This window comes from Gallinula chloropus (genome assembly GCF_964237585.1).
Source record: "Gallinula chloropus genome assembly, chromosome: 15".
Classification (NCBI taxonomy): Eukaryota; Metazoa; Chordata; class Aves; order Gruiformes; family Rallidae; genus Gallinula; species Gallinula chloropus.
In genome coordinates this window covers 11,473,189-11,482,057 of record NC_140100.1, presented here as the reverse complement: position 1 = coordinate 11,482,057, position 8,869 = coordinate 11,473,189, and the positions used below count along the sequence as shown (strand labels likewise).

General features: G+C 58.8%; 1 pseudogene across 1 annotated transcript; it reads left to right on the top strand.

The window, feature by feature from the left end:
* Positions 1–500: 500 nt before the first annotated feature.
* On the top strand, positions 501–8,198 carry LOC311197219 (large ribosomal subunit protein bL28m-like; annotated as a pseudogene). Its single transcript, XR_014618186.1, has 7 exons — positions 501–680; positions 925–939; positions 1,051–1,197; positions 1,450–1,583; positions 2,274–2,360; positions 3,910–4,206; positions 7,689–8,198. The product of XR_014618186.1 is annotated as a large ribosomal subunit protein bL28m-like (transcript).
* The last annotated feature ends 671 nt before the right edge of the window (positions 8,199–8,869 follow it).

Sequence of the window (8,869 nt, the reverse complement as noted above, 5' to 3'; positions counted from 1 at the left end):
TCCGTCCCCTGGCTCGGTGAGTGTCTCAGCGGGCAAAGGGCACCCCCGGCCCCGCTTCCCCTTGGCTGCTGCCAGCCGCGGCCCCGCCGGCGGGCTGGGAACGGGGGGCTGGGGCTTTGCCTCCCGTTTTTATCACTTTTAGGCACTTTCCCCCCCCCCCGCGTGTTGGTTTGCACAGAGGCGCGGCGGTCCCGGTGTCCCCCGCAGCCGCGCCAGGTTGGGGCCCGGCCCATGACCAGAGAAAGCAATAATTCCCCTCTGCCCTGGGGTGTGGGGGGCGCGGGGATGCTGCGCGGGGGGGGGTCTGCCCCTGCCCCCGCGCTGGGTGCCGGGGGGGCGGTAATTCTGTGGGTGAAATCTGAGCGAACTGATTGTGTGGGGGGAGAAATAGAAGGGGGGAACCCCGAGGGTAATCTTTCCTTCACGGCCTGTCCTGTGCTTGCTTCGCGCGGCGCCGCTGGACCGGGCGCGGGGATGGGGGGGGTGCGGGAGGACCCGGGATGCTGCGGAGCCGCGAGCGAAACGCGTGCGCGGAGCGGCCCCTGCCGGCCGCCGTCGGACCCCGCGCTGCGGGCGGTGGGAGGTGGAGCCGGCTGCGGGGGCGGCTGGGAGCGGAAGCGGAGAGGGAGGGGCCGGGCCGGGCCGGCTTAAGGCAGCGGGAGCGGGAACAGGAACAGGCTGTGCCGGGGCCGTGTCGCTGCACCGGTACCCGCCGCGGCTCTGGGCCGCGCCGCGGGGCGAGGCACCGCTGCCCGCGGACTGGCGGCCGCACGGGCTGAGCCACCGGCGGAAGCCGCGCAGGACGTGCCGGTGCTGCCGCACCCGCCGCGGCTGAGGGGCTCCGGGCGGCGAGGGGTGGGTCCGCGGCTTCCCCGCGGACCCACCCCTCGCCGCCCGGAGCCCCTCAGCCGCGGGTTCCGCTAGGCGCGCAACGACAAGGTGAGCGCCGCGGCACCGGGCGCGGAGCGGGGCCTCCCCCGGGCCTGACCGCGGGCGCCGACCGGCGGCCCTGGGCCCTGCCCGGCAGCCCTGCCCGCGGGCCGTGCCCAGCTCTCCCCCGGGCTGCCCAAGACGTGGGAGCCGCAGCTGCTGCAGCGGCAGCTCTACGGCGGGATCCTGGACGCCGCGCTCACCGTCACCATGCTTACGCTCGACCTCATTGATGAGTCCCGCGGCTTCGACGTCTGCATCCCCGAGGTGAGGGCCCCGCGCCGCCCTCCGCTGCCGTCAGCGAGCACCCGGCGCCTCGGGCTGGCAGCCCCGGCTCGAGGGATCAGGGGTGCTGTCACGTTAGCCCCGGCACAAACCCTCTCATCCTGCACGGCCAGAGAGCCCCGGCAGCCCGGTGGGTGAGCTGCTGGCATCACCTCTGTGCCGATCGACCTGTGCTCCCTGGCAGCTGGTCTCTTGGGGGGTTTAACCACAAACTTTACCTCCCCCCTGCCCCAGACTCCAAAAGCCACATGTGCTCGAAGCTCAGGATGGATCTGAAGTGAACAACGCTGCTGCGCCTCAGGCGCCGGGACCCAAAGCTGCAGCCTGATGATCCGGCCCGGAGAGAGACCATCTATGGCAAGTACCAGGTGGGACCTGCCCCAGCGCCTGCCACGGTGTCAGCCAGGTTGCCCTCTTCAATCTTGGGGCTGCCAAACTCCATGTGGGTCATTTGAGAAGACAACAGCCTGGGGTTTTGCTGCTGTTGAGGTGAGCGAGGGCCTGCAGTTAGCACTGGTAGGAGCTGACAGCAGTGAGAGATTGTTCCACCACTGCAGCGAGGGCAGCCGTGTGCGGTCCCATTCTGTGCAGCTGGTGACAGGTGACACCATAGAAACGCCACTGGCATCTCCTGCCTGTGGAGTGGTGCTGAGAAACAGCCCCAGAGCGACATGTGGGAGAGGCACGGCAGCGGGCTTAACTGCTGAGAGGGAAGCCCTGGAGGTGTTCAGGGCCAGGTTGGATGGGGCCCTGGGCAACCTTGTGTAGCTCCAGGCCTGGAGGTTGGTGGCCCTGCCTGTGGCAGGAGGGTTGTATCTCTGTGATCCCTGGGGTCCCTTCCAACCCAGACCAGTCTGTGATTCTAAGCAGGACCCTCACAAGGGGAAAAGGAGAGAGGGGAAGTGGACATCAGTTGCCAGAAGCGAAGGAATAGTGTGTTCAGATTGCTCTGTAGTGACTTTCATACTCGATTGCATATCTGTGGGAGTCAGGCATAGAGAGAACACACTTCTTGGTTGCCTAAAAGGTTGTGCAACCTGCTCCTTCTTTTATTGCAGGAATTCGCCATCTCACAAGAGGGAGCTGAGTGGGTTGGCTTGAGTTTAGAGGAGGTGATAGAAAAACAGAGGCTCCTAGAAAAAAAGGTGAGTTCCTAAGGCTGCACTTAGCACCGAGGTGTGTTATCTGTGTGTCGTGGTTTTACCCCGGCTGAGAGCTGAGATCCACGCAGCTGCCTGCTCCTTAAAGGAAAAGAGCAGGGGAAGAGGGAAGGGGGGGGAGGGCTGAGAGGCAAGGGAAGGGAAAAGGAAGGGGCAAATAACCCCAAACCCAAGAAACTAAAAGGCCCGTGGGTTGGGATAAGGATAGTTTACTAAAATAGCAGAAAGATAAACTCTAACAATACTAACAGGACTTTAGAGCAAAAATCTATGAAGCTGTTGCTACAGGATGCAGTTTCTCACCGAACTCACAGCTCAGGCCGTGCCACCCAGAGCCGTCCCGGAACCCGACCGTCCCCCAAAAACCGCACGTCCCAGAGCCGCCCCTGCTCCTCCTCCCATCAGCCCCCGTTATACTGAGCAGGACGTAATTGGCATGGAATACTCTCTTTGGCCCGTTTGGGTCACCTGTCCTGGCTTCACCCCTCCTTTCTCATTAGTAGAGAAATATGAAGAGCTGAGACAGTCCTTGACTGTCTGACAGCAACTAGAAACATCAGGATGTTAACAGCACTGCTCCCATTTTAACACCCAAACACAGCATTGCATCTGCTGCTACAAAAGAAGTTAACCCCATCCTGACCAAAACCAGGACACTGTGCCAGACTGTGCAGCCAGCTGGTCTCTCTGAGCCGTGGAAGTGGTGCTCTGAAACTCCTGAGTGACCACATGAGCCCAGTTAAATCTGGGTGCCCAAAATGTGGGGCTGAGTTAAAGCACATTGTGAAACTGGGTCCCCCCATCAGGGGAGAGAGTCATAGGGGTATGGCTCATAACTCCTGCCCAGTTGCTTGAACATCTTTGCCTTTGGTTACCTTCTGCTGTTCTCCTAGTCTTCTGGGACATGGATACAAGCTCAGAGCTCAAGAGTCACCAAGTTGGTGACCCTCTATTGCTGCTGCTTGCTCGTTAGAAGCAACGTACAGAGGAGTGTGTACCAGAGAGCTGCCGGGGGGGGGGAGGGGAGTGTTTCTTGGTGATGGTTCCCCCAGATCTGTAGGTTTCTGTGGGGCTGCAGGAGGAACACAGAGGTCGGGACACTGCCCGCATGCGGTGGCTCTGGGCCCCCAGCCCCAGGAGGCACTGGCTTCTTCAGGGGGTACATTCACCCAGGGGTTCCCAGCTTTGACTGACAGTGACACGGGGGGGGGGAACATTTTCAGAAGGAAGAAGATCCCCAGCTGTTCCTGCTGATTCTTGTCTGTGGGCAGCATTGGGAAAGCTACTGAATGTCCCATGCAGGTGCCTGGCATCTTTGAGGCAAGGCTGCAGGACAGAGCTGCGTCTGGAGTGGGGCAGAGCAGGCTGCCTCATTCGGGCACTGAAAAATAACCCCCAACCCAGGCACCATCTCCCTGTGGCGTTAGCAGGTACAGGGCTGCTGCTGCACCAGCTCCCTGGGCTTGCGGTATGCCTCAGCCCTCGCTGCTGCTGCGATGTGCTCGGAAGTGATTTATCCTCTCCTGTGTTTCAGGACCCTGTCCCGCTCTTCAAGGTGGATGCTGAAGAGCTTGTCAAGCAGCTGAAGGAACAGGCGCAGCTGAAGGAGAGGAACCTGCTGCGGGTTGGGCTGCGGGGTTCGGCAGGTCCTGTTGTGTGTGCCCAGGGGCTGTGTGAAGAGCCTGCCCCGGGAGCACATCACCGTTACTGAGTCTAGTGACAGCCAGAGTTCAGTGGGGAACTGTTGCTGCGGGCTGAGGGAAGAATTCCTGTGCTGTGGGTTTGGGAAGTGTCCCCATGAGGTCGGCTTAATGCAGCTAGCTGGTGGCTGGTGAGAGCCTGATGCTGATACACAATACACATTGTGAGAATACCCCTGAGCTGTTCTCTGATGCTCGCTGCTCTCCAGTCTGTTTTGGCAGGGGCTGGGGGGCATGGTGGTGGTGTAGCTTGGACACATGCCCAGCTCCTGCAGCAGCGACCACTGTGCCCCTGACATTAGTGACTTTTACATCTTCCATTTCCTGAAAACACAGTGGGAGTGGGTGTTAAAGCCACTGTCCCTGTCTAGCAATGAGGGACAGAAAGGCTCTTGACACAGCCATGTGCTGGTGAGCAGCACTGTGTGGTGCTGGCAGTGTCTGTGAGCTTCATGGCCCTGTGGTGGGTTTCTGGCTGGAGGAAGTGTCCTCTCCTCCCTTTCCCTTTGGCGTGAGGTGAGGGATGAGTGCAGGGCTTATGGGATGGGCCTTGTGTGAGCTGTGTCTGGATTGTCGCTTGCCCTGGAAGAGACTTTGCCATAACCATGTCCTGGGACAAGTTGCTCCCCCTCCCCAGCATGTAAGGGCAAGTGCACTGTCCCTGAGCCACTGGACCCATGATGAGAGAGGAACTGGGCTTAGAGCAGCATGTGGCTGGTCCCCTCTGCACTGGAACAGAGTACAGCTGCAGGGGAGAGGGAATTCCCTGCGTTTAACCATCTGCCTGGAAGATTTGGGGGAGTGGTGCTGTGGTGGATGTCGCTGGGGGGGCTGTACGGGGCTGTGCTGGGTGCCTGGGTGAGGGAGCTGCTTGAGCCAGATGTGATCTCAGTGACAGCGTTCCATGAAGATCTGATTTCCCTGATGCCTTTTTGGGCCAGGGAAGAGGTTGGAGCCTACGGGTGAGCATGGTGTGGCTGTGCAGCCCCTGGCCAGTACAGCTGGTGGGTCAGGGGCTGCGCTGTCTGTGTGGGGGGACGAGCTGGGTGCCAGAAGCTGGGTGTGCCCAGTTTGCACACATGTCTCCAGCAAGTCCGGGTTCTCGGGAGCAGACTGGCACAGGTCACATCTGCCTAATTAATGATTTGTGTTGCTAGGTCAGCACAATGACATTTGCTTATCTTCTCCCTCTTCCACAGTGGAGTGGAGCGGGAAGCTGCTGCCTGGCTCCTTGGGGACCCTGACACTCTGCCCTCGTTAGAGATAATTAGCTGGGACAAGCTCCTTGTTTGACAGCTCTGCTCATCACTAGGGCCAGTGCGGCTCCTGCATTTTAATGTGGCTCTGAGCAGAGCTCCAGACTCTGCTCCTGCCTGGCCCGCTCCATAGCTCTGCTGGAACGTGCTGGTGTGGGTCTGGCCTCTAACTGGTTCCTGCCCAGACCCCACTCCTGACCTTGCAGGGGGTCCCCAAGTGCTTCTGGGTGCTGGGGGGGTTTGGGAGTGCTGAATGGGTGATTACCTTCCAGCTGTGTGGGCCGTGTCTCTCTGAGAGGGAGTGCTCCAGCTGTACACCCTCCTGGCTGTATCGCCCATTCTTGAGGCTGGCTGTGATCTTTGGGGCTGCTCACTGTACCCTCCTGGCTGTGGCCTTGGAAAGTTTCCTGGGGGATGAGGGGTAGTGAGAGCTTTTGGATGGACCTGGGGGAGGACCCCCCTCAGGGAGGGCAAGAGGAGCTGCAGGAGCTTCTCTGCAGGGAAGCTCTTATGGCTGGGGTTAGTCCTTCTCTGTGAGCTGGAGCCCCCGTACTCCCACCCCCCACTGCTGCAACACCTCCCCAGTGTTCCTTGCTCTGCAGCTGAGCTGGAAGGGTCAAGGAGCTTCCCCCTGGAATTGCCCTCCTGCTGGTTTGAGGCTGGTAACTCTGCTCCTGGACCAGGGGCCTGCCACTTCAGAGAAGGTCCCGCAGGGCTGGCTGGTTGTCAAGGTAGGGACAGAGCCCCTGCACGACATTTGGGGTAGTTTGGGCTGTGCTACCCCCAGCCAGGTCACAGTGAGGAGGTGGAGGAATAGCTCAGGGCTGTTGATGCATGGCTAATGCCAGCCATGAGGCTCCTGAGTGCTGCCACAGCACACACAGCACATACCAACACCTGGAGCAGACACCCGGAGCTCATGAGGGCACACTAGCCGCCAACAGCTGGCCACAGACGCTGCTCAGGGTCACCTTGCATTGGGCAGCTTGAGACGCGGCTGGGGCAGCAGCAGGGGCTGCCTGGAAGGGCGAGCACCCCAAAATGATCTTAGCAAGGCAGCAATGACAAGGAAAACCCCAGAGCAGGGCTGAGGGCTGTGCTGCCCCATGGAGGCGAGTCCCAGGTGCGATGTCTGTTCCTTGTTTGGTGGGTTTGTTTCCCTGTGCAGGGACTGCAGCTGGAGTGGGAGGGCTTCTGGCAGGGCTGGAAAACGGGGCTCATCTCCCAAACCCATGCTCTGCCTGAGGCTGTCGCTCCGGGTTCCTTGGCTGTCGCAGATAAGCGCAGCTCAGCAGCACGTCCATAAGCACTGAGGGCCTGGAGCATACCCCACATCGTGCCAGGACCCCCCCAGACTGCCAAGCTGTGAGCTCCCAAGAGCCAGGGCCAGGAGCCCACCTTGAAGGCCATCTGCCACAAGCGTGTCCAGTGCTCTGTCAGCCCCCTGAAGCGGCACAGCCCCCCACTGGGTGTTTTGCCTGCCCATGGTTTAGAGCAGAGCTGCCAGGCTCCACCACAGCCAGGAGCAGCTCCCTGCAGAGCCTCCGACACCACCCCCAGCTCTGAGCACTCGGGATGGGGGCACCTCAAAGCACACGAGCACAGCAAAGCAAGCCAAGACCAGGATGAGCAGGTTCCCATCAGCAGAAAGACAGCCATCCTGCTCCTTCAAGCAGCCAACCTCACCTCCATCACCAGAGTGCGTGGAGCACCTAACTGCTCAGACAATGAAGCTTTCACCCAGCCACCCACACATCTGCAATTCAATTCCCCTGAGATAACAAAGATGTTTCCACTCCCTCCTGCCCCAGCCCCAGCTCAGGTTGAGGCTGCTGGCTGCAGCCAGGGGTGTCTCACCCAAAGGCAGCCCATAATAAGTGTCTTTGGCACGGAGATCAGGGAGAAAAGCTGGCCTCTTACACCACTGTCTCACTTGTCTCCCGTTTGACACAGGGAAGGGAAGGTTTTCTCAAAGCACAGCCAGGCCACTCACTCACCTCCCACATCAAACGGTGCCTCCCAAACGTTGGTGCTAATTGCAGAGCCAGGAAAACCGTCTGCATTCTGCCCCTAACACTCCACAGTTATTTTTATACATGTACACACAGCCACAAGTAAAGAACCCTCCTCATTTCAAGCTGTGCTATTATGCTAACAACAGAGAAATAAATATGCCACACTGTAGCCAGTAAGTGTCATTCACATCAGTATTTACTCCAAACATGTTTCCCCCATCACATCTACTCTGCCTGGAACTGCTCACCACTAAAGAGGAGACCTTTATTTCTAGTGATTTAAGCAGACAGGAGAGAGCAATTAAAGCACACTTTTGTAGCATTTAATTCTTTTTATTTCAGTGATCAGGTAGCAGTATCTGCTCTCTCTGTACCTTCCTGCCTCTGAAGCTGCCACCTACCAGCACTGGGTTTGGATTTTGCCCATTTGCAGTGGGGTCTCCTGCTCGGGGAGGGAATGGGACTGGCTGCTGAGCTGCAACAGACTCAGAGACACTTTTACTCAAGCTCAGATTCCTGTGCTCTGCCTGACTCCAGCTCCAAGTCACAGCATGAGAGGTACCCTCTCAGTTGGTACCTGCAGTCAGGTGAAGCCCAGCTGCTGCACCAGGACCTGCCCCAATGCGCCCACAGCCACACAGAGATCCAGGTGCCTTTGGTTGCTCCCCAGAGGGATTATTTCTCTGCTCATCGAGGGCTGGTGAGGATTGAATGTCACTGAAGAAAAGTGTTTCAGGGCTAAAAACAGTCCCCTAGTTTTTGCTTCCTTCCCAGAGCAAACGTCTGCCTGGCTGGCAGCAGTGAATGTAGTGGTCCCACCTCACACGAGGTCTCATCTCGTGCCTGACGATGCCTCCCAAGCACGAGGTAAGTGAGGCACCACACCAACCTCCAGCTCCTGCTACACAGCCTGGACTGTAATTACATTCCATGTTAAACTGGGAACAGAACTGCACCAGAAATCCCCTCCAGTACTGGAAAACAAACAAGGTTTGACTTCTGCCTAAGAGGGACAGAGCCAACTGCCCACCCACACCACAGCCAGCACGGGTCTCTGCAGAAACCCACGGGACACATGCAGTCAGCTCCCGCATCCGCAGCTTACCCAAGGGAGGTACAGGTCTCAAATCTGGGGTACACAGCGAGGGGCTCATTGGAGGGGCTAACAGTGCTGCCCTCAGGGCTGGATCCCAGGGGCTGAACCAGGTGAATTACCAGCCCACGCAGGCCTGTGGATGATCTCGAGGATCCTGTTATGCAAGAGCACAGCTGGGCCTGTTCCTGCACGCGGGGAGGCGAGCGGCCATGCCAACTGCAGAGGTGTGGGGAGAAGAGGGGGAAGAAACAAACCCCTGGCATCTTCCGCACGACTTTTTTCCTCCTCACATTTAAAGGCCTGAATGGTAACCATACTAAAAGATGTTCCTAGCCTTTGCTCTTTTAAAAACAAACTTAAACTGCACAAAACAACAGACCAAACACCAGTGAGGCTCCAACTGCTGAGCTAATGAGACTGGGAAAGT